Genomic DNA, 26206 nt, shown 5'->3' with positions numbered 1-26206 from the left:
CTTGTCTGTTAGAGATACGATATCCTCCTTGGACATAATCCTCATGGCATGTACTGTGCCTTCTTGTATGGAAATCCTGTCAATTAATCTATCATACCCTTTTGATAAAGTCTGATTTTCACATTCAATGGTTATAATCCTCTCAGCTAATGTTTCAGCACTTACAGTCATGGACTGGAGGTTATGAGTCATTTTGGTTGTCCAGAGCAGTAGCAATATCAGACTGTACCTTCTTGATATTTTGGTCAGTCGACCGAGTCATATCAAGCAAAGATCTAGTCTCCTCCTCAAGAACTCCAAACTCTGATCTAGTCTCCTGCTTGAAAACTCCAAACTCTGATCTAGTTTCTTCCTTGAAATCTCCAAACTCTTTTTTGAGGTGGTTGGTATCAGTCTGAATTGTTCTTAAGGTTTTAATCTCTGCCCTCAGCATTGTAGATTCAGTCTGTAAGGACTGTATCTTTCTTATAAAATAGCCAAACACCAGAAAAGCAACAGATCCCAGGAATAACAAAGTAAGAGGAATGTCTGAGACATCCTTCAGAATATCCTCCATAGCGCAATTAAAAAAACCATTGAACTTTTGGATAGTAATATTTTCTGACATTTTCAATCAAAAGAAATTGTACTTGTATGTATGTATGTATGTATGTATTTTCAACCGAAAAGAAAAATCTTACCTGTAATGACCGTTGCCTGCCAGTAGGAGGTGGGGCGCACCTGAATCCACGTGGCAGTGGTGTTGATTCAGGAAGTAAACTCTAGAATATATACACTCAAATCCAGAGGTTAAATCCACAAATCACAAAAGGTCAGAGAGCTTCTAGTGGCCAATAAACAAGGCCATAAACAAGGCCCTGCTGCTCTGTTCAACTGGATGCAGAGGGTCGTGACACAGCCACTGCGCTGTTGCTAAAGAGGCCTAGTGCTTTGGGCCCCGTGTCCCTGTGCTGGGATTAAGGGTCAAGCTGCTTGCAGCACTCCTAATCAGTTATGGTGGATGGCAGGGGTTTCAAACAGCTTGCTGGAACTTCAAAGGGAGTTTGCGCTGTGAGCTCTTTGACTCATGTTGCAAGGAAAAATTTAAAAATCCATGCCGAACAGGGCAAAGTAAGCCAGCAGAGACTGTCCGAACCTGTGTATCCTGGGAGGCCAAGCTGGGGGTGGGGGGGTGGGGCGGTTCTTAAACCAAACGTTGGGCGTCAATTATCGGCGAATCAATCCCACACCAGTTATATTTTAAGGGGTTATTTATTTTGGGGGGTAAAACTTACATACACCATAAACCGTCAGGAAGGGAGCCTAGTTGCTGGAGCAGGAGCCGGGAGCAGGAGCCGAGAGCAGGAGCCGAGAGCAGGAGCCGGAACCAAGAGAACCTGATCCGGATCTGCATCTCTTTTTAAAAGAGAAATATACCACGCCCCAGTGGGCTGGTATTTCAGCAGCTATTGGCTGAGGGAGTGGAAGTCGCTCCCCGCTGCACTGTTGGCTCGTACTTCAGCGACTATTGGTTGAGGCAGCGGAAGTTACTCCCCCAACAATTGTGTCCATTCCATTTCTCTGTATCCATTCTAACCGTATATGCCCATTTTGTTACCTGTAACTGAAGGTATAAGTCACAAACAATCCCACACCATTTTGGAATTATGATTAATAGAATGGTTATTTATTTAAAGGGGAAAAATTATAGATTACCTTTCCAATCAACAGCTCTCTGCGTAATCAGGAAAGGACTCTAGGAGCTGGAAGCAGAGCCAGATGCCAGAGAGAGAGTGGAGGGCAACCACTGCTTTTTTAAACAGAGAGGGACCACACCCCAATGGGTTGGTCTCAGCAGCTCTTGGCTGAAGGAGCCGAAGGATCTTCTGCAGCATTTCCCCCTTTGTTTAAGTAGGAGAGTTCTAAACCTCCTATGAAATTATATACATTAAGTACAAATATCCTATTCTAACTAGCTTAAGTCTTGTATAATAAATAACTTGGCCAAGTCATGAGAGGAAAGTAACTACATTTATAAAGTCTTCAACCCCATCGAAGATCTGTGAAGGGAAATTATGATACCTGAGTAATTAGGAAGTGCAATAAAACAACTTCCAAAACATGCAACAAATCACAGAGACAACTGGCTACCTGGGCAACTACACAAAGTCACTTTTGTAGTGTTGAAGCCACCAATTATGGCTAAGGCCTAATGTAACTGATATACCATTTTCAATGCCAAGAAACTTTTCAAAACTATCTTACCTTGTCTTAGCAGGATATGACAGTTCTGTTTTATCTATAAATGTAGATCTCTATCTCTGTCAGTGATTGAGGTATGGGCATTTCTTTGCCCAAAGGCCAGTTCTGACAAGAAGAAAGGCTCTAGGTGGAGTGTCTTTGGTGCTCAACATTCTCTCAGGAATAGATTGGTGTTGTCCAGAGCAATTGTGTCTCACTACCACAGAACTCTGAGTTAGATTAAAGGCCATTTTCTACAGCTCTTTGGAGAGGTTGAAGACTATCTATCTATACTGAATATAATCTCTATGTATCTAAAGAACCTGATTAGTCTAATTATAAATGACAAACATAGATGACTATTGATCTATATAATTCTCAATACCTATCTAACTTAAAGACTAAGACAATAAACAAGTGCAGTAAATGAGGACAATATGACCTCCAAATGTAAACAATGTGCAAGTATACATTGGAATGTGGTAAATAATATATCAATACATAAACAATATATAAATATCTTAATCAGAGGTAGAAATTTACACTGCAATATGGTAAATATACATATATCAATAATATATATATCAACACATAAAAATGTTTTAAACAGAGGTAGAAGCATGCATGCATACAATAGTCAATATAATTTAACTTTGTATCAATATACAAAAATCGATACCAATATATTTGTCTAAAAACAATAACTCACATGTGCTAATCTATTATCCCATCATCCAGTTATTGCTCTTTTTTAAAAAAAAAATCCCTGAGCTTATAAAATTCCTCCCCCAACCCTCAATCATATACTAATTATAACCAACCCTTAAATGATGTCCCTAAACCCAAGGACAAACTTTACTGGGAGAGGGGATGTCATCCTCTAGAATTACTTTCAGCTGTCTTGGGGGTGACGTTCTTTCTGGAGGATTCTGTAAAAGTAAAATGATGGTTAAATTTCAAGATTAATGTCTGGTAAGATTGCAAATACTCTCTGAGTATTTTGTGGAAGTCTGGCCAGAATGTTGTAAAAGATGTGCAGCAATTCAGCTAACCAAGTTGGAATCATCTTGCACAGCTGGCACTCAAAACAGATCTTTTAGTAGTGCTATCATTATCATGACACCATATCAACCAGGTGGAATTGTTGTTATGGGGCCCCATTCACTGCAGGAAAAACTCATTTTCATTGTGGAAAACATAAAGATTTATTATATAGACATATATAGACATACATATATTCAATGAAAGGCATGGTATATATTCAATAAAAAGTATGACAGATATGAAGAAAAGCAAAGAGGTTTTCTTTTTTAATTAATTAATTTATTAAAAATTTCCACCTCCTCCCTGCCTCCCTTTTCCATCCCCCTCCCCACCACCCCCTCCCTCTCTAATCCTAAGAGCAGTCAGGGTTCCCTGCCCCGTGGGAAGTCCAAGGTTCTCCCCCATCCATCCAGGTCTATAAAAGTGAGCATCCAAACAAACCAGGCTCCCAAAAAGTCAGTCCATGTAGTAGAATCAAAACCCAGTGCCACTGTCCTTGAAGGCTCAGTCAGCCTTCATTGCCAGCCACATTCAGAGTGTCTATTTTGATCACATGCTCCATCACCCCCATTCCAGCTGGCCTTGGTAAGCTCTCATCAGAGAAGTCCCACCGTCTCAGTGGGTGGGCACACCCCTCGTGATCCTGACTTCCTTGCTCATGTTCTCCCTCCTTCTGCTCCACATTTGGACCTTGGAAGCTAAGTCCAGTGCTCCAATGTGGGTCTCTGTCTCTATCTCCATCCATCGCCAGATGAAGGTTCTATGGTGATATGCAAGATATTCATCAGTGTGGCTATGGGATAAGGCCAGTTCAGGCACCCTCTCCTCTGCTGCCCAAGGAACAATCTGGGGACCTCTCCTTGGACCTGGGAACCCCTCTAGAGACAAGTCTTTTGCAAACCCTAAAATGGCTCCCTTGATTAAGATATTTACTTCCCTACTCCCATATCCACCCTTCCTCCATCTCAACCATCCCATTCCCCCAAGCTCTCCTCAATCCTCCCCTTCTCCCTTCTCTCTACCCATCTCCCCTTACATCCACCCCCCCCACCTCCATGCACCCAAGTTTTTCCTGGCAATCTTGTCTACTTCCAATATCCAGGAAGATAACTATATGATTTTCTTTGGGTTCATGTTCTTATTTAGCTTCTCTAGGATCACTAATTATAGGCTCAAAGACCTTTATTTATGGCTAGAATCCACTTATGAGTGAGTACATACCATATTCCTCTTTTTGTATTTGGGTTACCTCACTCAGTAAAGTGTTTTAAATTTCCATCCATTTGCATGCAAAAAGATGTCATTCTTTTTTTACCGCTGAGTAAAACTCCAATGTGTATATGTTCCACACCTTCTTTAACCATTCTTCTATTGAGGGGCACCTAGGTTGATTCCAGGTTCTGGCTATTACAAATAATGCTGCTATGAACATAGTTGAACAAATGCTTTTGTAGTATGATAGGGCATCTCTTCGGTATATTCCCAAGAGTGGAATTGCTGAGTCCTGAGGTAGGTTGACTCCCAGGTTTCCTGAGAAACCACCACACTGATTTCACAGTGGCTGCACAAGTTTGCATTCTCACCAACAATGGATGCGTTCCCCTTACTCCACATCCTCTCTAGCATAAGCTATCATTAGTGTTTTTGATTTTAGCTATTCTGACAGGTGTAAGATGGGATCTCAAAGTTATTTTGATTTGCATTTCCCTGATTGCTAAGGAGGTTGAGCATGACCTTAAGTGCTTTTTAGCCCTTCGAAGTTCATCTGTAGTGAATTCTCTGTTCAGTTCAGTACCCCATTTTTTAATTGGGTTAATTAGAGTTTTAGTGTCTAGTTTTTTGAGTTCTTTGTATATTTTGGAGATCAGACCTTTGTCTGATGAGGGGTTGGTGAATATCTTCTCCCAATCAGTAGATTGCCTTTTTGTCTTACTGACAGTGTCCTTTGCTTTACAGAAGCTTCTCAGTTTCAGGAGGTCCCATTTATTCAATGTTGCTCTTATTGTCTGTGCTACTGGGATTATATGTAGAAAGTGGTCTCCTGTGCCCATGTGTTGTAGACTACTTCCCAGTATCTCTTCTATCAGGTTCATTGTGGTTAGATTAATATTGAGGTCTTTAATCCATTTGAACTTGAGTTTTGTGCATGGTGATAGATATGGATCTATTTTCATTCTTCTACAGGTTGACATCCAGTTATGCCAGCACCATTAGTTGAAGATGCTTTCTTTCTTCCATTGTATAGTTTTAACTCCTTTGTCGAAAATCAGGTGTTCATAGGTTTGTGGATTAAGATCTGGGTCTTCGATTTGATTCCATTGGTCAACATCTCTTTTTTTGTGCCAATACCAAGCAGTTTTCATTACTGTAGCTCTGTAATAGAGTTTCAAGTCAGGGATGGTAATGCCTCCGGAAGTTCTTTTATTGTATAGGATTGTTTTGGCTATCCTAAGTTTTTTGGTTTTTTTTTTGTTTTTTTTTTTTAGTAAATTTTATTAAATTATAAAAGTTTCCATTTCCGCCCCCCTCCCAACACCCTCCCACTCTAAGTTTTTTTGTTTTGCCATATAAACTTGATTATTGTTCTCTCAATGTCTGTGAAGAATTTCGCTGGGATTTTGATGGGGATTGCATTGAATCTATAGATTGCTTTTGGTAGAATTTCCTCTGTGTCTGTGGTTATGTCCCCATTTTCATTTTTGATCTTGTTAATTTGCGTGTTCTCTCTCTGCCGTTCGATTAGTTTGGATAGGGGTCTGTCAATCTTGTTGATTTTTTTCAGGAACCAGCTTTTTGTTTCATTGATTATTTGGATTGTTTTCTGTGTTTCAATTTTGTTGATTTCAGCCCTCAGTTTGATTATTTCCAATCTTCTACTCCTCCTGGGTGAGTCTGCTTCTCTTTTTTTCTAGATTTTTTTTGAGATTTTTTTTTATTAAATTATAAAAGTTTCCATTTCAGCCCCTCCTCCCAACACCCTCCCACTCCCCCCACTCCCTCTCCTCCTCCCTCTCCATCCCCTAGAGCAGTCAGGGTTTCCTGCCCTGTGGGAAGTTCAAGTTCCTCCCCCCTCCCTCCAGGTCCAGGAAAGGTGAGAGTCCAAACAGACTGGAGCGCCAAAGTCCAGTATATGCAGAGGAAGCAAGTCCCAGTGTCATTGTCAATGGCTTTTCAAAAAGGCTCCGGGCCAGCCACATTCAGAGAATCTGGTTGGATCACGTCCTCGTTCAGTCCCAGTCCAACAGGCCTTGGTGAACTCTCATTATATCAGTTCCCTTGTATCAGTGGGTGCTCGCATCCCTCGCAGTCCTGATTCATCTTTCTGTTCCTCATTTGGACCGTGGAGTTCTCAGTTCGGTGTTCCAATATGGGTCTCCATCTGTATCGCCATCCAACGTCGGATGAAGGTTTCCTCTGCCCTTGCCTTCTTTGCTCACGTTCTCTTTCCTTCTGCCTCTTATTTGGACCTAGGGAGCTAGGTCCAGTGTTCCAACGTGGTTCTCTGCCTCCATCTCCATCCATCGCCAGATGAGGGTTCTATGGTGACATGCAAAATATTCATCAGTATGGATGTGGGCCAAGGCCGGTTCAGGCACCCTCTCCTCTGTCCAGAGAACCATCTGGGAATCTCTCCTTGGACCGGGGATCCCCTTTATAATCAAGTCTCTTGTAAACCCTAAAATGATTCCCTTAGTTGAGGTATATACTTGCCTGATCCCATATCCATCCTTCCTCCCTCCCCCCCATCCCAGTCCCCCGATCTTTCCCCAATCCTCCCCTACTCCCTTCTCTCTAACCCTCTCCCTTTCCGAAAACCCTCCCACACCCCCCCATGCACCCGAGGTTACCTGGGACTCTTGTCTATTTCCTACCTCCTGGCAGATAGCTAAATAATCTTCATCAGGTTCATCTTCTTATTTAGCTTCTCTAGGATCACGAATAATAGGCTCAAAGACCTTTAATTATGGTTAGAATCCACTTATGAGTGAATACATACCATGTTCCTCTTTTTGGGTCTGGCTTACCTCACTCAGTAAAGCGTTTTCTATGTCCATCCATTTGCATGCAAAATTCAAGATGTCATTGTTTTTTACCGCTGAGTAAAACTCTAATGTGTATATGTTCCACACCTTTTTTAACCATTCTTCTATTGAGGGGCACCTAGGCTGTTTCCAGGTTCTGGCTATTACAAATAGTGCTGCTATGAACATAGTAGAACAAATGCTTTTGTAGTATGTTAAGGAATCTCTAGGGTATATTCCCAAGAGTGGAATTGCTGGGTCCTGAGGGAGGTTGACTCCCAGTTTCCTGAGAAACCGCCACACTGATTTTCACAGTGGCTGCACAAGTTTGCATTCCCACCAACAATGGATGAGTGTTCCCCTCATTCCATATCCTCTCCAGTATAGGCTATCATTGGTGTTTTTGAGTTTGGCTATTCTGACAGGTGTAAGATGATATCTCAAAGTTGTTTTGATTTGCATTTCCCTGATTGCTAAGGAGGTTGAGCATGACCTTAAGTGCTTTTTAGCCCTTCGAAGTTCATCTGTAGTGAATTCTCTGTTCAGTTCAGTACCCCATTTTTTAATTGGGTTAATTAGAGTTTTAGTGTCTAGTTTCTTGAGTTCTTTGTATATTTTGGAGATCAGACCTTTATCTGTTGCAGGGTTTGTGAAGATCTTTTCCCAGTCAGAAGGTAGCCTTTTTGTCTTACTGACAGTGTCCTTTGCTTTACAGAAGCTTCTCAGTTTCAGTAGGTCCCATTTATTTATTGTTTCTCTTATTGTCTGCGCTCCTGGGGTTCTGCTTAGGAAGTGGTCTCCTGTGCCTATATCTTGTAGACTACTTCCCACTTTCTCTTCTATCAGGTTCAAAGTGGTCGGATTAATGTTGATGTCTTTTATCCATTTGGACCTGAGTTTTGTGCATGGTGATAGATATGGATCTATTTTCATTCTTCTACAGGTTGACATCCAGTTATGCCAGCACCATTTGTTAAAGATGCTATCTTTCTTCCATTGTATAGCTTTAGCTCCCTTGTCAAAAATCAGGTGTTCATAAGTTTGTGGGTTAATACCCGGGTCTTCTATTCGATTCCATAGGTCGACTTCTCTGTTGTTATGCCAATACCAAGCTGTTTTCAATACTGTTGCTCTGTAATACAGTTTGAAGTCAGGGATGGTAATGCCTCCAGAGGTTCCTTTATTGTATAAGATTGTTTTGGCTATCCTGGGTTTTTTGTTTTGCCATATAAACTTGATTATTGTTCTCTCAATGTCTGTGAAGAATTTCGCTGGGATTTTGATGGGGATTGCATTGAATCTATAGATTGCTTTTGGTAGAATTTCCTCTGTGTCTGTTGTTATGTCCCCATTTTCATTTTTGATCTTGTTAATTTGCGTGTTCTCTCTCTGCCGTTCGATTAGTTTGGATAGGGGTCTGTCAATCTTGTTGATTTTTTTCAGGAACCAGCTTTTTGTTTCATTGATTATTTGGATTGTTTTCTGTGTTTCAATTTTGTTGATTTCAGCCCTCAGTTTGATTATTTCCAATCTTCTACTCCTCCTGGGTGAGTCTGCTTCTCTTTTTTTCTAGATCTTTTGACTGTGCTGTTAAGTCTCTAATGTGTGCTTTCTCCGTTTCCTTTATGTGGGCATTTAGTGCTATGAACTTTCCTCTTGGCACTGCTTTCATAGTGTCCCATAGGTTTGGGTATGTTGTGTCTTTATTTTCATTGAATTCAAGGAAGACTTTAATTTCTTTCTTTATTTCTTCCTTGACCCAGGGGTGGTTCAGTAGTTGATTGTTCAGTTTCCATGAGTTTGTAGGCTTTCTGGGGTTAGAATTGTTGTTGAACTCTAAGTTTATTCCATGGTGATCTGAGAGTACACAGGTGATTACTACAATTTTTTATATCTATGGATGTTTACTTTGTTATCAATTATGTGATCAATATTTGAGAAGGTTCCATGAGATGCTGAGAATAAGGTATATTATTTTCTGTTTGGGTGGAATGTTCTATAGATGTCTGTTGGGTCCATTTGGTTCATTACATCTGTTAGTTAGTTCTCTTATTTCTCTGTTAAGTTTCTGTCTGGTTGACCTGTCCATTGGTGAGAGAGGAGTGCTGAAATCACCCACTATTAGAGTATGGGGTTTGATGTATATTCTGCGTTCTAGTAATGTTTCTTTTACATATGTGGGTGCTTTTATATTAGGGGCATAGATATTCAGGATTGAGAATTCATCCTGATGCATTGTTCCTGATATGAGTATAAAGTGTCCATCTCCATCTCTTCTGATTTATTTTTGTTTGAAATCTATTTTGTTAGATATAGCCACACCTGCTTGTTTCTTTGGTCCATTTGATTGGAAAACCTTTTCCCAACCCTTTACTCTGAGGTAGTGTCTGTCTTTGTGTTTGAGGTGTGTTTCTTGTAGGCAGCAGAATGTTGGATCCTGATTTCTTATCCATTCTCTTAACCTGTGCCTTTTTATAGGTGAGTTGAGTCCACTGATATTAAGCGATATTAATGACCAGTGGTTGTTGACTCCGGTTATTTTTCCTGGTGCTAGTGTTTGTGTGTTTCCCTTCTTTGAGTTGTGCTGGTGGAGGGTTGTCAGATGCTTGTGTTATTACGGGTGTTGTTGGCTTCCTTGGTTTGTGATTTTCCTCCTAGTATTTTCTGTAAGCCTGGGTTTGTGGCTACATACTGTTTAAATCTGTTTTTGTCCTGGAATATCTTGTTTTCTCCATCAATGGTAAATGCAAGCTTTACTGGGTATAGTACTCTGGGCTTGCATCTTTGGTCTCTTAGTTTCTGCAGCACATCTATCCAAGACCTTCTGGCTTTCATTGTTTCCATTGAGAATTCAGGTGTAATTCTGATAAGTTTCCCTTTATATGTTACTTGACCTTTTTCTCTTGCAGCTCTTAATATTTGTTCTTTATTCTGTATGTTTTGTGTTTTGATTATGATATGGCGAGGGGAATTTTTTTATGATCCAGTCTATTTGGTGTTCTGTTTGCTTCTTGTACCTTCATAGAAATATCGTTCTTTAGATTGGGGAAGTTTTCTTCAATATTTTTTGGTGAATAAATTTTCTGGGCCTTTGAGCTATAAATCTTCTCCTTCTACACCTATTATTCTTAGATCTGGCTTTTTCACGGTGTCCCAGATTTCCTGGATGTTTTGCGTTAAGAATTTGTTGGATTTGTCTTGTTCTTTAATCAGTGAGTTTATTTCCTCTACAATATCTTCACTGTCTGAGATTCTTTCTTTTATCTCTTGTATTCTGTTGGAAATAATTGTCTCTGCAGTTCCTATTCATTTACCCAGATTTTCCATATCCAGTCTTTCCTCGGTTTGTGTTTTCTTCATTACCTCCATTTCATTTTTCAAGTCTTGAACTGTTTCCCTTACCTGTTTTACTGCTTTTTCTTGTTTTTCTTGGGTATCTTTGAGAGATTTATTTATTTCATCTATTTTTTGTTTGTTATCTCCATTTCTTTACGGCAGTTTTTCACCTCCTGTTTAAGTTCCTCTATTATCTTCATATAGTTCCATTTAGAGTCGATTTCTTCTCTTTCTTCTGGAGTAGGGTGTTCAATTCTTCTAGTTTCGTGTCCCGGATTCTGGTGATTTCATGTTGCCTTTCAGGTTGTTGGAGGAATTCTTGCATTGGCGCCTGCCCATCTCTTCCTTCAAATGGAGCCAGGAGAGTCTTGGTGTCTTGGTTCAGTCTTTGCTGTGACTGACTCTCTGGGTGGATCTCTTCAGTGCAGGGGCAAGAACTGTTCCTGTCCCTCTAGATGGAACTCTTCAGCACTGAAATAGGGATAGCTGGTAGTCCAAGGACACCGGAGACAAAAGGACTATTGTGGGGGCAGGGCAGGGTCGAGTGAAACAGAAGACCCTGCGACAGGAGCTGGGAGGGGGGCCTGTGCTCTCTTCCAGGACAGTGCGCCTGTGATAGCACACACTCACCTCTCTAGATGGAACTCCTCAGCACAGACACAGGGATAGCTGGTATTCCAAGGACACAAGAGACAAAAGGGCGATCGTGGGGGCAGGGCAGGGCAGGGTAGGGTCGAATGGAACACAGAAGACCCTGCAGCAGGAGCTGGGGGGGTCTGTGCTTTCTTCCAGGACAGTCCGCCCGAAATAGCACACACTCACCCCTCTGGATGGAACTCCTCAACACTGAAATAGGGATAGCTGGTAGTCCAAGGACACCACAGATAAAAGGATGAATGTGGGGGCATGGCAGGGTTGAGTGGAACACAGAAGACCCTGCAGTAGGAGCTGGGGGCGTGGGCTGTGCTCTCTTCTGGGACAATCCACCAGGGATAGCACACACTCACCCCTCTGGAACTCCTCAGCACAGACACAGGGATAGCTGATAGTCCAAGGACACAGGAGACAAAAGGGCGATCGTGGGGGCAGGACAGGGCCGCAAGGATGTTTTCTAAACTCATATTTTTTTCTGTCCCATATCATGGCCCTTGACATGAGACAGAAACTCCAGAAACTCTGGGTTTTTCTCTTAACAACAGGCTTGGAATTAGAGAGGGACTGAGCCAGAGTCCAACTCCCTAACTAGCTCTTTAAAATTAAAAATATAATATAGTATATCTTAGAGTTTTATACTTACAGAACCTGTTCAGTTTTCTTTATAGTCCCTATTGAGTAGTTATTTTTCCATCTGTCAGTATTCAAATATCCAGGGTCCCTTGAATTTTTCAAAGATGAATGTTTTCCTGTGGAGATAAGAACAGAACCCTGCCCCCATTCTTTATGTTTTTCTTGCCACCTGTATGATTATCATCATTGTGGATGAGCTGTCATTTCTCCTTTCCAAGAGGTTTCTCCTCTTCAAATTGAACCTTTATTAATTTTGATGGTATCTACAATTTTTCTTCTCCTGTGGAAACAAGAGCAAAACCCCTTCCCCAGCGTAGTACATCTCCTGGCTTCCATTGAGAAGTCAGCACATCCTTGAAATAAAACGGTTGATTTAGTTCAGCAGACTTTTCCATTATCCAATGTCCTTCTGTCGTTGTTGTTCCTTTCTCATTAGCATTAAGAAAATTCAAGGTTAATAAAACATTATGCAATCTATTTCTGGGGGTATTTTTCGTCCCTTTCCGTTTGTTCAGCATATCCTTTATAGTACGATTTGATCTTTCTATAACTGCCTGACCTGTAGGATTATTTGGTATACCTGTAATGTGTTGTATATTATAATAATCAAAAAAGTGTTTCATTTTCTTAGATACATATGCTGGACCATTGTCTGTCTTTATTTGTGCAAGTATACCCATGATGGCCATAACTTCCAATAAATGTGTGATTACTGAATCAGCCTTTTCTGAGCTCAGGGCAGTTGTCCATTGAAAACCTGAATACATATCTATGGTGTGGTTTACTTATTTTAATTTACCAAATTCCATAAAGTGGAAAACATCCATCTGCCATATTTCATTCCTTTGAGTACTCTTTGGGTTACTCCCTGCAGGCAATGGTGTTTGACTATAGAAAGAACAAGTAGGGCATCTTTTTATAATCTCCTTAGCTTGTTGCCATGTAATGGAAAACTCTTTCTTTAAGCCTTTACTATTGATGTTATGCTTTTTATGAATTTCTGAGGCCTGCAACATGCTTCCAATAAATAATTGATCAATTTTAGTGTTACCTTGTGCTAGAGGACCAGGTAGACCCATATGGGACCAGGTGTGTGTTATGTACATTGGACAAAGCCTATTCCTGATTATGTCTTGTACCTGGATAAACAATGAAGTCAACTCTGTGTCATCTGGTATAAATTCAGCAGTTTTAATATGCAAGATAACTCTTTCTGCATATTGTGAATCTGTAACAATATTAAGAGTTTCTTTAAAATCCCTTAGCACCATAAGAATGGCATGTAATTCTGCCTTCTGGACAGAAGTATAAGGGCTTTGTTCCACCTTACTCAATTCATCTGATTTGCAACCTGCCTTCCCTGATTTATTAGCATCAGTATAAAATGTACGGGCTCCAGTTATTGGTGCATCACCTACAAGTCGAGGAAGAATCCAAGAAGTTCTCTTTATGAGGTTAAGTCTATCCCTTTTGGGATAGTTGCAATTAATTTCTCCCAAAAAGTTAGCACAAGTCCTTTGCCATGGTTCATTGTCTTCCCATAACTTTTGTATTTCCTCAGTAGTAAAAGGCACTATAATTTCTACTAGATCTATACCTGCCAGATGACAAAGTCTCAGTTTACCTTTTATAATAAATTCAGAGACCTTTTCCACATAAGTTTTTAAATTTTTACTTGGTTTATGAGGTATAAGTATCCATTCTAAAATAATATCTTCCCTCTGCATTAAAATCCCTGTAGGAGAAATCTGGAAGGCAATATGACTAAGATGCAACTAAGATTTGGGTTCACCCTATCCACATGTGCCTCCTGTAGTTTTTCCTTTACCATTGTCAGTTCCTTTTCTGCTTCAGATGTTAATTTTCTGGGACTATTCAAATCTTTATCACCATGTAAAGTTTTGTTTAAATGAACTATTAGGTCAGGTGTTATCCCAACAGCTGGTCGTAGACTGGAAATGTCTCCTAACAATCTTTGAAAGTCATTAAGAGTCCATAACCAGTCTCTTCTAATTTGTGCCTTTTGTGTCCTAATTTTCTGTAAACCTATTCTGTAACCAAGGTAATTAACAGAATCTCCTCTTTGAATCTTTTCAGGAGCAATTTGTAATCCCCATTTAGACAAGACTTTCTTTACTTCTTCAAACATCCTTTCTAAAATATCTTTATTTGAATCAGATAACAAAATGTCATCCATGTAAAGATAAATTATGGACTTAGGAAATTGTTTACAAATTATTTCCAATTGCTGACTTAAAAAATATTGGCACAATGTGGGACTATTGAGCATCCGCTGTGGGAGAATAGTCCATTGATATCACCTGGTAGACTGAGAATTATTATAAGTAGGCATTGTGAAGGAAATTTTTCTATCCTTTTCTTGTAAAGGTATAGTGAAAACACAATCTTTCAAATCAATAACTACAAGAGGCCATCCTTTTGGTAATAGAGAAGGCAAAGGAATTCCAGATTGTAGCAGACCCATAGGTTGAATTAACTTGTTGACAGCTCTTAGATTTGTTACCATTCTCCATTTACCAGATTTCTTTTTACAACAAACACAGGAGAGTTCCAAGGGCTTGTTGGTTCCTCAATATGGTGAGCATCTAGTTGCTCTTGTACCAGCTGTTCCAATGCATGTAATTTATCTTCAGCTAGAGGCCACTGCTTGATCCATATTGGCTTCTCAGTTAACCATTTTAAAAGTAGGGCTGTTGGTACCTCTAAAGGTTTACTATTCACTGTATGTACTTGTACAGCCTGAATGGCTGGTGACCTTTTTCCATAATACCTCATTATATCCTTCCCAGAATTATGAGTTCCTGGAACTACAGGAATGTTAATCTGGGTATTCCATTGCTGTACCAGGTCATGGCCCCATAAATGTATTGCAATATTGACTATATATGGCCTTAGTCTTCCTATTTGCCCTCAGCCCTATGCATTCAACCCATCTCATGCTTTGTTTTACACAAGATAAGGTTCCAATTCCCAGGAACTGAACATCTACCTCTTGAAGAGGCCAATTCGGGTGCCAAGATTCTGGAGTAATGATACTTACATCCACAACTGTGTCTAATAAGCCTTCAATAAAAATGCCATTTATACAGACTCTTAGCTTTGGTCTTTGATCGTTAATAGAAGTCTGCCAAAATATGCCTTTACTCTGTCCTACTGGAGTTTTTGACTCATCCTGCACATGTAACTCATCATTTAGACCAGTATTACTTTTTACGGCAGACATCGGAATTTCTAATTTTCTTGGTGAGACAAGTTCTCCACTGTAACTGGGAATGACTGGGCCACTTTTGGCTTGGGGGCCTACCAGAGGCCCCTCAAGGGGTTTCCCAATGGTATCACGTTGCCTTGTCTGTCTGTTGTTGACCTGCATTCGTTGGCCCAATGTTGGCCTTTACCGCACCTCCTACTTATACCTGAAGGCTGATGTCTCCTATTTTTGTCATTCCCAGAGGAGATATTATTCTTGGAAATTCTTTGCCTGCAATCCCTTTTCAGATGTCCTAATTTACCACAGTTAAAACACCTGGCAATTTGATGGTTCCTCATTGCTTTGGAAATTGCTTCTCCTACCCAAGATTCATCTAATGATTAGCCAAACGTCTCAACATTCATTGTATGCTGAATCCATTCATCCATAGGTGCTGATCTAGACCTTAAAGGCCTAATTATCTTTTTGCATTCTAAATTTACATTTTCAAAAGCCAGAGATTCAAGAATTATTCGTCTAGCTTCTGGGTCTGTTACCCCTATATCCAGAGCCTTAATTAATCTTGGCAAAAAGTCAGTAAAGGGTTCTCTCTGTCCCTGCCTAACCCTGGTATATGATTTTACCTTTTTTCCTGGATCTCGTATTCTATTCCAAACATTCAAGGCTGCTTTGTGACATAAGGACAATACTTCTTTGTCTTGAAGAGCTTTGACCTGTGAATCAGCATGTGCTCCTACATTAAGAATTTGATCTTGGGAAACCTCCACACTTTTTGCTCTTTCTTGCTGTTCCATATGTTTGGATTCTTCTCTGAAATAAATTCCAAACATCAAGGAAGGTCCATCATCTAAAACTGCAGACACTAACTGAGAGAAATCATGGGGAATAGCCCTGACATTAGAAGCCCAAGTCCTTATCATTTCCTTAAGAAATGCAGAGTGCAAGCCATAATTAACAACAACTTGCTTAATTTCTTCTAGATCATTCATTCCTATTGGTGTTCATCTAGCTTCTTTGATTCCCTTTGAGCCTTTAGAAGTTGATGCTTCTAAATAAAACAAAAGTTTATTTGTCAGAATAAATTACAGGATATGTCATTAAAACCCTGGGTAAGCCAGTTCTAACAGCTGGTGGTGGCATTGTATCCTGTCCTTGTGCCTTCTTACTCTGTTCACCAGCTCCAATAATTTCTTCAATCATTTCAAATCTTTTTATCATTGTCTCTCTTAAATCCTGAATCTCCTGACCTGTGATTTCACTAAGTTATCAACTTTTTTGGTCCCCATTCTGCACCTGTGATTTCAAGGCTTTAATTTTTTTCTTCAAAGATAACATGTCCTCCTTAAACTTTTCTTGTATATCATGTAGATTCCCATCCTGAAGGTACATTCTGTCTATTACCTTATCAAACCTTTGTGATAACTTCTGAATGTTAAATTCAACAGCCTGAACCCTTTCAGGTAACTTCCTAGTATCCTTGGATATGGAGTCAATTTTGTCTATCATAGTATTCACTTGTTCAGATAACCTCTGATTTTCAATAATTTTAATCTTTCAGCTAGCCATTCATTATTAGTCTGTAAAGATTGTATCATTCTTAGGAGTGCCATATTCTTCCTTAATGATAGAATATGGAAAATAAAACCAAAACCTAGCATCCAGTAAATTAAGGTATCCTCATAGTCATATAAACCTCGCATAATATAATCCACTGTATTAGTAAAGAAAGCAGTAAAAATTGCATTGGAAATGAAAACTGCCATATTACCTATTATGCAGCAGGTGGCGTTGTTGCTGAGTCATGACTAGAACCACTGCAAAGGTGATGGAAAAGGGGTCCTGTTTCAGTGTCTGCCTTAGTATTTGTTAAAAACTGGGAAATATGAGTTGCTCAACAAAGTAAATGTAATTAAATCAATTCCATACACAGAACCAGAAACCCAGAATCCAGGGGTAGAGAAAAGCAACCCAGAAGCTGGGTATGCCTTCACACAACAGAGTCACCCAGAGGGGTTGCAGCTTTGGGCAACCGCTTGTGCACTGATTCGCGCCACTTAAGTGCTGCGCTTGCAAGGGAGATTTAAAAACTACTCAGAAAAGAGCAAACCAGGCAGGCAGAGACTGTCTGAACCTGTGGAACCCAGGAGGCGTGGAGTTTAAATCCACATGGGGAGGCAAACAATAGGGTGTGTGGGGGCTTGAAGCCAATCTGAGGTGTGTAGAGAGAAAATATAAAGAATTGCAGCAAGAAAAGCCATTGTGTGATAATTTATATTGAACTGCTGGCTGAGGGAGGGCTCAGGCCAAGCCGAGCTGGTGGCAGGCAGCTGGCAGTGGGGGAGGGGGGGTGAGGGTGGGTGTTGGGGGGTGTTCTACAACCAAACGTTTGGGTGCCAGATGAAGGCGTAAGTCACAAACAATCCCACACCAGTTTGGAATTATGATTAATAGAATGGTTATTTATTTAAAGGGGAAAACTTACAGATCACCATCCCAGACAACAGCCCCTCTCCGCAATCAGGATAGAAATCTAGGTGCCAGAAGCGGAGCCGGAATCCAGAGAGAGAGCACGGAGGACAGCCGCTGCTTTTTTCAAAGAGAGAGACCAGGCCCCAGTGGGCTGGTATCTCAGCAGCTATTGAATGAAGAAGTGGAAGGAGTTCCCACAGTGCGTAACCATTCCATTTTCCTATACCATTTCCATTTTTCAGTATGAATTTCATTTCCTTAACGCATTCCATTTTCCGATACCCATTCCAACATGTTGTACCCATTCCATTTTCCTGTACCCATTCCATTTCCTGTACCCATTCCATTTCCTGTACCCATTCCATTTCCTGTACCCATTCCATTTTTCCGGTCCCCATTCCATTTCCTGTACCTATTCCATCTTCTTGTACCCCATGTATTTCCTGTAACCATTGCATTTTATGTACCCAATTCCAATTTTCTGTAACCCATTCCATTTCCTGTACCCATTCCAATTTCTATACCCATTCCATTTTCCTGTACCCATTCCATGTTTTGTACCCATTCTGACTTCCTGTACTCATTCCATAACAAAAACCCATTCCGTTTTCCTGAACCCATTCAAACTTCCTATCCACTTCCCATTTTTTGTACCCATTCCAACTTCCTGTACCCTTCCATTTCCTATACCCATTCCATTTTTTTGTACCCATTACACTTTCTGTACCCATTAAAACTTCCTGTTCACAATCCAACTTCCTTTATCATTTCCATTTCCTGTACTACTTGCAACTTCCTGTAAATCCTTCCATTTTCGTTAGCCTTTCCATTTCCTGTACCCATTCCATTTCCTATACCCATTCCATTTCCTGTATCCATTCCATTTCCTGCACCCATTCCAACTTCCTGTACCTCATTCAACTTCTTGTACCAATTGCATTTACTGTAACCATTCTATTTTCTTTCTTTTTTTTTTCTTGGCTGGAGAGACAGCCATGGGTGCTGGGAACTGAACTCTTATATTTTTGGTTATGAGACTACCCTTTAATGGCTGAGCCATCTCTCCAGCCCTACCATTCCATTTTCTTGTATATACCAACGTCCTCCATCCATTCCATATCCTGTACACATTCTGTTTTGCTGTATCCTTTTCAACATCCTGTAACCTTTCTATTTCCTGTAGACATTCCAACTTCCTGCACAACTTCCTGTTAACTCTTCCACTGTCTTTAGTTTTTTATTTCCCTTTCATATTTTGTAGCCATTCCATTTCCTGTACCCATTCCAACTTCCTGTACCCTTTCCACCTCTTGTAACTATCCCATTTCCTGAACCCATTCCATTTTCTTGTACCCATTCCAATTTACTGTACCCCTTCCATTTCTATAACCATTCCAACTTCTTGTAGTCTTTCCAACTTCCTGTACCCCTTCAATTTCCTGTACCCATTCCATTTCCTATACTCATTCCATGTTCCTGTACCCATTACTTTTCCTATACCCATTCCAACTTCCTGTTAACAATCCAACTTCCTTTACCATTTCCATTTTCTCTACCCGTTCCATTTCCTGTACTAATTCCAAATTTCTGTACCGCTTGCAACTTCCTATAAACTCTTCCATTTTCATTAGCCTTTGCATTTCCTGTACCTCTTCCATTTCCTGTACCCATTCCAACTTCCTGTGCCCTTCCAAGTACCTATAACCATTCCATTTACTGTACCCATTCCAACTTCCTGTACCACTTGCAACATCCTCTACCCATTCCATTTCCTATAGCTATTGCATTTCATGTCCCCATTACAATTTCCTGTCCCCATTCCATTTTCCTGTACCCTTTCCAACTTCCTATAGCCATTCCATATCCTATACCCATTCTAACTTCCTATACCCCTTTCATTTCCTGCACCCATTCCATTTCCTGTTCCCATTCCAATTACCTGTAGCCATTCTATTTCCTGTCCCAATTCCAATTACCTGTAGCCATTCCCTGTCCCCATTCCAATTTTCTGTAGCCATTCCAAATTCCTGTACCCTTTTCAACTTCCTATACCCCTTCCATTTCCTGTACCCATCTTATTTTCCTATATCCATTCCAACCTCCTCTACCCATTCCGTTTCCTGTAACCATTCCATTTTCCTGTACTCATTCTATTTTCTTGTACCCATTCACGTTTTTTAACCCATTTCAACTTCCTGTACCCATTCCATTTCCTTTACCCATTCCATTTTTTTCTTTCAGTTTATTTGTATGATGGATAACATCGATAGATTTTTTTATTTATTAAAAATTTCCACTCTTCTTCTCCTCCCATTTCCCTTCCATTCCTCCCACTCCCCCTCCCCTTCCATCTCCATTCCTAAGAGCAGTAAAGGAACCCTGCCCTTTGGGAAGTCCAAGGTCCTCCCCACTCCATCCAGGTCTAGGAAGGTGAGCATCCAAACAGACTAGGCTCCCACAAAGCCAGTTCATGCAGTAGAATCAAAACCCAGTGCCATTATCCTTGGCTTCTCAGTCAGCCTTCATTGTCAGCGACATTCAAAGAGTCTAGTTTGATCACATGCTCGTTCAATCCCAGTTCAGCTGGCCTTGGTGAGCTCCCATTAGATTAGTCACACCGTCTCCATGGAAGGACCAACCCCTCGCAGTCCTGCCTTCCTTGCTAATGTTCACCTTCCTTCTGCTCCACATTTGGACCTTGGGAGCTAAGTCCAGTGCTCCAATGTGGATCTCTGTCTCTATCTCCATCCATCACCAGATGAAGGTTCTATGGTGATATGCAAGATATTCATCAGTGTGGCTATGGGATAAGGCCAGTTCAGGCACCCTCTCCTCTGCTGCCCAAGGATCAAGCTGGGGACATCTCCTTGGATACCTGGTAACCCTTCGAGAGTCAAGTCTCTTGCCAATCCTGAAATGGCTCCCTTAGTTATCTACTTCGCTACTCCTATATCCACCCCTTCTCCATCTCAACCATCCCATTCCCCCAAGCTCTCCTCAATCCTCCCCTTCTCCCTTCTCTCTCTCCATCCCCCCTTCCCCTACCCTACCCCCAGCCCTGTGCTCCCACCTTTTGCCTGGCAATCTTGTCTACTTCCAATATACAGGAGGATAACTATGTTTTTCTTTGGGTTCACCTTGTTTATTTAACTTCTCTAGGATCATGAATTATAGGCTCAATGTCCTTTATTTATGGCTAGAATCCACTTATGAGTAAGTCCATACTATATTCATCTTTTTGAATCTAGGTTATCTACTCAGTAAAGTGTTTTCTATTTCCATCCATTTGCATGCAAAAATCAAGATGTCATTGTTTTTTACCGCTGAGTAAAACTCTAAAGTGTATATGTGCCCCACCTTCTTCTATTGAGGGGCACCTAGGTTGTTTCCAGGTTCTGGCTATTACAAATAGTGCTGCTATGAACATAGTTGAACAAATGCTTCTGTAGTATGATTGGGCATATCTTGGGTATATTCCCAAGAGTGGTATTACTGGGTCCTGAGGTAAGTTGACTCCCAGTTTCCCAAGAAACCACCATACTGATTTCAAAAGTGGTTGCATATGTTTGCATTCCCACCAGCAATGGATGAATGTTCCCCTTACTCCACATCCTCTCCAGCATAGGTTATCATTGGTGTTTTTGAGTTTAGCAATTCTGACAGGTGTAAAATGGTATCTCAAAGTTGTTTTGATTTGCATTTCCCTGATCACTAAGGAGGCTGAAAATGCCCTTAAGTGTCTTTTGGACATTTGAACTTCTTCTGTTGAGAATTCTCTGTTCAGATCAGTACCCCATTTTTAATTGGGTTAATTAGAGTTTTAATGTCTAGTTTCTTGAGTTCTTTATATGTTTTGGAGATCAGACCTTTGTCTGATGCGGAGTTGGTAAATATCCTCTCGCATTTCATTAGGTTGCCTTTTTGTCTTAATGACAGTGTCTTTTGCTTTACATAAGCTTCTCATTTTCAGGAGGTCCCATTTTTTCAATGTTGCTCTTATTGACTGTGCTACTGGGGTTATAAGTAGGAAGTGGTCTCCTGTGCCCATGTGTTGTCGACTACTTCTCACTTTCTCTTCGATCAGGTTCAGTGTGGTCAGATTTATATTGAGGTCTTTAATCCTTTTGGACTTGAATTTTGTACATGGTGATGGATATGGATCTATTTTCATTCTTCTGCAGGTTGATATCCAGTTATGCCAGCACCATTAGTTGAAGATGCTTTCTTTCTTCCATTGTATTCTTTTAGCTCCTTTGTCAAAAATCTGGTGTTCATAGGTTTTTGATTCATATAGGTCTTCAATTCAATTCCATTGGTCGATGTCTCTGTTTTTATGTCAATACCAAGCTGTTTTCATTACTGTAACTCTGTAATCGAGTTTGATGTCAGGAATGGTAATACCTCCAAGAGTTCCTTTATTGTATAGGATTGTTTTGGTTATCCTGGATTTTTTGTTTTTCCATATAAGGTTGATTATTGTTATCTCAAGATCTGTGAAGAATTTTGTTGGGATTTTGATGGAGATTGCATTGAATTTATAGATTGCCTTTGGTAGAATTGCCATTTTTACTATGTTGATCCTACCCATCCAAGAGCATGGGAGATCTTTCCATTTTATGGTGTCCTCTTCAATTTCTTTCTTGAAAGACTTAAAGTTCTTGTCAAATAGATCTTTTACTTCCTTGGTTAGAATCACCCCAAGATACTTTATGCTATTTGTGGCTATTGTGAAACGCGATTTTCTCTGAGTTCCCTCTTTTCTTCTCTGTTCTTTCTGTATGTTTTTCTTCTCTGTATAGGAAGGCAACTGATTTTTTGGAGTTGATCTTGTATCCTGCCTCATTACAAAAGGTGTTTATCAGCTGTAAGAATTCTTTGGTAAAGTTTTTTGCGGTCGCTTATGTACACCATCATATCATCTGCAAGTAACGAAAGTTTGACTTCTTCTTTTCCAATTCCAATTGCCTTGATCTCCTTATGCTGTCTTATTGCTATTGCTAGAACTTCAAGCACTATATTGAAGAGGTACGAAGAGAGTGGATAGCCTTGTCTTGTTCCTGATTTTAGTGGAATCGCTTTGATTTCTCTCCATTTAATTTAATGTTAGCTGTATATTGCTTTCGTCATATTTAGGAATGAACCTTGTATCCCTAATCTCTCCAAGACCTTTATCATAAAGGGGTGTTGAATTTTGTCAAATGATTTTTCAGGATCTAATGAAATGATCATATGATTTTTTCTTTCAGTTTATTTATATGATGGATTACATTGATAGATTTTCATATGTTGAACCAGCCCTGCCTCTCAGAGATGAAGTCTACTTTATGTGTAAGTTTTTGGATGTGTTCTTGGATTCAGTTTGCCAGCATTTTATCGAGAATTTTTGCATCGATGTTCATGAGTGAGATTGGTCTGTAATTCTATTTCTTTGTTGAGTCTTCATGTCGTTTTGGTATCAGGGTAACTGTACCTTCATAAAAGGAGTTTGGCAATGACTCTTCTGTTTATATTTTGTGAAACATATTAAGAAGTATAGGTATTAGCTCTTCTTAGAGGTTCTGGTAGAATTCTGCATTGAAACCATCTGGTTCAGGACTTTTTTGGTAGGGAGGTTTCTGATAACAACTTCTAATTCCTCATGACTTACAGGTCTATTTTAATTGTTCACCTGGTCTTGACTTAATTTTGATATGTGTATTTATCTAAAAATCTGTCCATTTCTTTCACATTTTCCAATTTTGTGGCATACAGGCTTTTGTAGTAAGATCTAATGATTCTCTGAATTTCCTCTGTGTCTGTGGTTATGTCCTCCTTTTCATTTCTGATCTTGTTAATTTGTGTGTTCACTCTCTGCCATTTGATTAGTTTGGATAGGGGTCTATCAATCTTGTTGATTTTTTTCAGGAACCAGCTTTTTGTTTCATTGATTCTTTGGATTGTTTTCTGTGTTTCAATTTTGTTGATTTCAGCCCTCAGTTTGATTATTTCCAGCCTTCTACTCCTCCTGGGTGAATCTGCTTCTTTTTTTTCTAGATCTTTCGGCTGTGCTGTTAAGTCTCTAATGTGTGCTTTCTCTGTTTTCTATATGTGGTCACTTAGTGCTATGAACTTTCCTCGTAGCACTGCTTTTATAATATCCGATAGGTTTGGGTATGTTGTGTCTTTATTTTCATTGAATTCAAGGAAGACTTTAGGGGTGGTTCAGTAGTTGATTGTTCAGTTTTCATGAGTTTTAGGCTTTCTGGGGTTAGAATTGTTGTTGAATTCTAACTTAATCCATGGTGATCCAATAGTATACAGGTGGTTACTCCAATTTCTTTATATCTGTGGATGTTTACTTTGTTACCAATTATGTGATCAATTTTTGAGAAGGTTCCATGAGATGCTGAGAATAAGGTATATTCTTTCCTGTTTGGGTGGAATGTTCTATAGATGTCTATTAAGTCCATTTGTTTCATTACATCTGTTAGTTCTCTTATTTCTCTGTTAAGTTTCTGTCTGGTTGACCTGTCTATTGGTGAGAGCGGAGTGTTGAAATCTCCCACTATTAGAATGTGGAGTTTGATGTATGCTTTGAGTTCTAGTAATTTTTTTTATATTGTGGGTGCTTTTATATTAGGGGCATAGATATTCATGATTGAGATTTCTGCCCGAGTTGAAAATGTTTCTTCCGCTGGTTCAGAGCATCACTTAGATCTAACATTCTCAGCATATGCATCAATTCTCAACATTCACTGTTGCAACCTTTCTTTCAGTAATTGGCAGTAGCATCAAGTTATAATCATAATTTTTCCACATCATTGGTCTATACCAAAACTACAATTATCTTTTTTGTGATTTATAATTCTGTTGGTCAATACCAACTGTCCAATCTTCTTTATCATAATTTTATATTTTATCGGTCAGTACCAACTCTCCAATTATCTTTTTCTTTACCATAATTTCGTATTCTTCAGTCAGTATCAATTTTTCAGTCAGTATCAATGTATTTAGGACCATTGGTCAATATCAGATTTTTCACATCACCTTATATGCAGTTGTAACTATCAAATCATTATCGTTAAGAGCATAATACCATTTGCTGTTATTAAATACCATTTTCAGTCTCTGAGCAGCTGTAAAACCCTTAGTCTGCTCCCTTGTTAAATGAAGAGGAGTTTTAGTCATTTTTTATTTTGAGTCTTTCTTTCCCTGAGGGGAAAGCTTAGGTCTTAGTTCTTAAGTTTAATATTTCATTCAAAATGGTTCCATAAACCAAGAACACTTAAATGTTCAGTTCTTATCTTAGTTCTAAAGCAACAGGTTTCAAACCACAGCCAGCTGCAGACATTGTAGTCAGCTCATCTCAGCAGGATCTCTTTGTCTGAAGTCCCTGGAGGCCGAATGTCACCCTGCAGTGATGAGAGTCTGTAGCTGCAGGTCCGGGTCAGGCTCCTCTCTGTGGGGGCTGGGAAAGCTGGAACACTGGTTTCTCCTGGAGTTCTTCTTATTCCCTTTCTCCTGCTGGGCAGATGTCAGCTAAGCTGTCCTCAGGTCGATTGTCCTTCTGCTGAATGCACCAAATCAGTTGCTCTGGAAGCCATCTGGATTGATTTTCATCCTGTGAGAAAACACAGACATGCCCTCGACCCCATATTATGATGAGACTGGGCCCTTTCCATATTCCAGTGCAAGGGTCCTTTCACCTTGCTTTAGCAAATGTGGTTTTGTACCATTATGACACAATTATGTCTGCAGCTGATTACTCATGGACATCTGTATTTGGAAAATTTAGTGCAAACAATGCATGATTTAAGGCATTGTGTGGCATCTGAGGACACAACTCCCCTGTCTTTATTTTTTGGAGTTGTGTTTACAAGGAGCTGTGTGCACGCTCCACAATTCCTTGTCCTTGAGGATTATATGGAATACCAGTCTTATGAATAATATTCCATTGCGTACAAAATCTTTGAAAAGCTTTGTTAACATATCTGAAGCCATTGTCTGTCTTTATTACCTTTAGGGTCCCCATGCATGAAAAGCATTTCAAGCAATGAGTTATTACATGCTTGGCAGCTTCCCCAGTTTGTGCTGTGGTCATCATGAATCCTGAATACGTATCAATTGTCACATGCACATATCTCAATTTTCCAAACTCAGTAATATGAGTTATATCCATTTGCCACATATGGTTAGGAAGCAGTCCTTGGGGATTTACCCTCAAATGAGGCACAGGTAGATATTGTGGGCATCTTTCACATTGCTTAACAATTTGACGAACAGCTTCTCTGGTCAGCTTAAATTGCTTTCTTAAACTTAAGCTGTTTTGATGGTTCAAAGCATGAGACTGCTGTGCAAGTTCAATCTGAGATAGAGCAATTATTTTTGTAAGTTCATCAGCTAGAGCATTAGCTTCAGCTAACAGACCAGGAAGACTTGAATGTGCTCTGATATGCCCCACAAAACAAGGTAATTTTCTACGTTGTATGGCTTCCTGGATCTGCTGAAACAATATCTTAACTTGTTCATTGCTAGTTCCTATATATTGCACTGTTTCCAAGATTTGCAATGCATCATAAATATACTGGCTATCATTATATAGATTAAAAGCCTTATTAGC

This window comes from Myodes glareolus, chromosome 23, assembly GCF_982192425.1.
Source record: "Myodes glareolus chromosome 23, mMyoGla1.1, whole genome shotgun sequence".
Classification (NCBI taxonomy): domain Eukaryota; kingdom Metazoa; phylum Chordata; class Mammalia; order Rodentia; family Cricetidae; genus Myodes; species Myodes glareolus.
The sequence above is the reverse complement of the archived record's forward strand: the minus strand, read 5'-3'. Positions refer to the sequence as shown.